This window comes from Pseudopipra pipra, unplaced genomic scaffold (genome assembly GCF_036250125.1).
Source record: "Pseudopipra pipra isolate bDixPip1 unplaced genomic scaffold, bDixPip1.hap1 HAP1_SCAFFOLD_336, whole genome shotgun sequence".
Taxonomy (NCBI): Eukaryota; Metazoa; Chordata; class Aves; order Passeriformes; family Pipridae; genus Pseudopipra; species Pseudopipra pipra.
The window spans coordinates 25,562-29,353 of NW_026990815.1; the positions used below are offsets into that span (position 1 = coordinate 25,562).

A 3,792-nucleotide genomic window follows, 5' to 3' on the forward strand; every position below is an offset into this window, starting at 1 on the left:
CAAGGGCAGCCTTTAAGCAGCTAAAGCATTCCCTGAGGAGAGCTCTGGGTCTGCCAGATGTCTCAGAACTGTTGGAATCATCTTTGGTGGGAGGGCAAACAAAGGCCAAGGTGTGCAGTGACCCCCCTGAGAAGGGACTTTGAGTTAATGGCATCCCTGCAAGTGAACTTGTGGGCTGTTCCCCCTGTAGGGCAGGTGACAGTCCCAGTTACAGTGATGGGAAAAATAGTTAAAAAAGAGCCATAAAAGCTGGAAATCCTCCTGGAGGCTCTTGGCCAACAGAGTTTCCTGAGTTCCCCCTGCAAGAAGGACAGTGATAGCTTTTGAGTGCTGGTAGATCCTTTGAATAGATAGCCTTGAGTGTGTCCTTGTTGCACCAGTAGGCCTTGTCAAAGTCCCCATATTCCAAGAGATATACATATTGAAGTTTAAAATGATCTTCCTAATCCTTTGTTGTCTTGAGGCTCTCCCCTGCAGGAACTCCAGGAACTCCTGTGCTGCTTGGGCCGATGGATTGGACGCCCCAGCTCCTCCGTTCCTGCCCAGCCACTGGGTCCGTGTCCAGTGGTGGGACTGCCAGCCCTGCAGGTGAAGTGGGAAGGGCCTTTCCAGGTCTTGTGGGTCACATTTCTAGCAGCTGAAGTTGCAGAAAAAGGACGTGGGGTCTATTATTCCTGAGTTAGGAAAGCTGCTTTGGATTGGTGAGCAGGACAAAGTGGATCCTTCAGAGTTCCCATCCGTGTTTGTGTCTCAGCCTGTGTTAGGATTCAGGGCTGTAGCTCTTGCTGTCACTGAGGAGTCAAACTCTGCTTTAAATCATGAGACACTGGCCTAGTGGACAAGTGTCAAGAATAAAGGGGGAATGATATCTGAGTGTTGAGATGTAACAAGAGCTGATCCTTTTTGCAGTGGGATGTAACCAGCAAACTGCACAGAGCTGAGCCAAGTGATTGAAAGGGGCCAACCAAGGAAGGTGAAGAAGGTAAGTGAGGCAGCAGGCAAGCAGCAGCAAGTTGCTGTGTAAGCAGGTGAGTTGTGTTGAGGTTCCTAAGGCAGGCACTGAGGACTTTGAGGGCTCCAGACAGAGCAGACGTGGGAAGGCCCTCGGTGAAGCCCCTTGGAAACCTTCTAAGGGTAGGTGTGTATGGTAATGAGTGTTGGAAAATGTCCTGACTGTGGAACAGGAATGTAGGGAAGGAAAATGAATCCTCCTGTAATGCTGCCACGTCAGCTGCAGTGGAGATACCTGTGTGCCCTTTGGGAGCTGATTGCCAGGACTCCTGGCGGTCTGGAATGATTCAAGAGCATAGGAATAAAAGATTTCATGGCTTCTAAACTTCTCCAACTGAGACTTAGAGGCTTCTTTGAAGAGCTGAGTTCAGGCAGCAGAATTGGCCCTGCAGGAGGGACTCTGTGCCTGCTCTCCCATGGCTCCAAGGGATCTCTGGCCCTTCACGCCGGCACCGAGATTTTCTCGGGAAGGGCCTCAGATCCCCGGACCAGTCTGGGACACAGGCAAGATTCCCCTGCCTTTAGAAATGAGGCCTTCTTGTTGCTTCCTCTCCGTACCCGTTGGTGGGTTCCAAAGAAGGCCTCTTGAAATGCCTTTTGGGCTGTCCATGGCAAGCTTGAGACCAAATTGGCCCCCTGGAGGGACAGTGCTGTTGGTGCCCCCGGGTTGGGGCACCCCGAGGACTCCAGCGCGCACCGAAAGGATTATTCGGGGAGATCCTCGGGGTGCCCGGCCCTGGGGAGCTCAAAGCAAGGTCCCTGCAATGGATTCAGGCATTCCTGAGAGTATCCCAGGGGTACCTGTCCCTGTTAGACATGGAGCTCTCTAATGGACTGTAATTGGGTTCTAAAGTGGTGCTCCAAGTGCCAAAGAAGTGTGGGAATTGGGATTAAGAAATGAGCAGTGATGGTGCAATTGGCTGTTTTCTCTGGAATGTAATGGTAAGAGCTGCAGGAGTGCCAGGTGTGTGTTCCAGTCCCCAGCATTTGGTTTGCACATGTCCTGGTCAGACACAGGTCCAACTTCCTCAAGCCTTAACATAATAGAGGGAGAATGAAGGACTGGCAGTGTTAAGGTGATTGGTGTGACAGGGGTTAAACTGGGAAAACATTGGGGAATTCCTCAGTTTCTCTCTTTGCCAAACTCACCCAAACCTGTGCTAGGAAGAGATGGACTGGAAAAGTTGAGGCAGAAATGAAATGGAAAACTGGGGCTATTGAAACTGTAATTGCTGAAACTAAATGTGTCCAAGCAGCAGCTCTTGTTGTGCAGGGAATAACTCCTGTCAGCAGCAAGGTCCCAACTGAAGTGGCAGCTGCAGTTGTTCCTGTGGTGTGGGCCAGTGGAATTGCAGGAGAGTGGAAGAGGGCAGAACCTGTAGGTATTACCCCTGATGTGGGATCTCTGCTGGTAAGGCAAACCCAGTATCCTTTAAAATCAGAATGCCAGCTTGGATTGGTTGCAGTAACAGCTAAATTTGCTCATCCTGGTTTGCTTGTAGATGTGAATGCCAGAACCTGCCAAGAAAACCAATGGCCAAGATGATTGATGAGTGCAGGACCTGAGAGAACCCCTGTAAGTGACAACCTCAAGTAAATTCCAGTGTTGGATTTAAAAGATGGCCTTTGCTGCATCTCCTTTGGCAAGGAAAGCCAAGAAACCTTTGCTTTGGCAGGAGAAAATCTGGAAAGCAGGAAGGAAGAAAAGAAGCCCCCTGACTCCTCCCTGAGCCCCAGACAGCTCATGAACTGCCTTGCTGGGAATGGTAGGACGGGCTGGACTCTGGATTGCTCCCTCTGGATGTGTGGTAAGACTGTTATGCCAACTTTTCAGAACAGCCTGTAAGCATTTGCTGTCTTGGCTAGATGGTGCAAGGGCAGCCTTTAAGCAGCTAAAGCATTCCCTGAGGAGAGCTCTGGGTCTGCCAGATGTGTCAGAACTGTTGGAAGCATCTTTGGTGGGGAGGGCAAACAAAGGCCAAGGTGTGCAGTGCCCCCCCTGAGAAGGGACTTTGAGTTAATGGCATCCCTGCAAGTGAACTGTGTGGGCTGTTCCCCCTGTAGGGCAGGTGATAGTCCCAGCTACAGTGATGGGAGAAATGGTTAAAAGAGAGCCCAAAAAGCTGGAAATCCTCCTGGAGGCTCTTGGCCAACAGAGTTTGCTGAGTTCCCCCTGCAAGAAGGACAGTGATAGTTTTGAGTGCTGGTAGATGCTTTTAATAGCCTTGAGTGTGTCCTTGTTGCACCAGTAGGCCTTGTCAAAGTCCCCATATTCCAAGAGATATACATATTGAAGTTTAAAATGATCTTCCTAATCTTTTGTTGTCTTGAGGCTCTCCCCTGCAGGAACTGCAGGAACTCCTGGTGCCGCCTGGGCCGATGGATTGGACGCCCCAGCCCCTCCGTTCCTGCCCAGCCCCTGGGGCCGTGTCCAGTGGTGGCACTGCCAGCCCTGCAGGTGAAGTGGGAAGGGCCTTTCCAGGTCTTGTGGGTCACATTTCTAGCAGCTGAAGTTGCAGAAAAAGGACCTGGGGTCTGTTATTCTTGAGTTTAGAAAGCTCCTTTTGGTTGGTGAGCAGAACAAAGTGGATCCTTAGGGTCAAGTATAAAGTGGGAATGATATGTGCATGTTGAGCTGTAACAAGAGCTGATCCTTTTTGCAGTGGGATGTAGCCTGGAAACTGCAGAGAGCTGAGCCAAGGGATTGAAAGGGACCAAGCAAGGGAGGTGAAGAAAGAAGGAAGAAGGGAAGTGAGGCAGCAGGCAAGCAGCAGCAAGTTG

General features: G+C 50.7%; 1 long non-coding RNA gene across 2 annotated transcripts; it reads left to right on the forward strand.

Annotated features, from left to right (window-relative positions):
* The first annotated feature begins 2,672 nt into the window (after positions 1 to 2,672).
* LOC135408327 (uncharacterized) lies at positions 2,673 to 3,792 on the forward strand. Of its 2 annotated transcripts, none has more exons than XR_010427504.1 (3): positions 2,673 to 2,819; positions 3,344 to 3,469; positions 3,675 to 3,792. It is a non-coding gene; the product is annotated as an uncharacterized LOC135408327 (long non-coding RNA). The 2 variants fall into 2 exon arrangements; XR_010427503.1 differs by having other exon boundaries at positions 2,674 to 2,819; positions 3,358 to 3,469.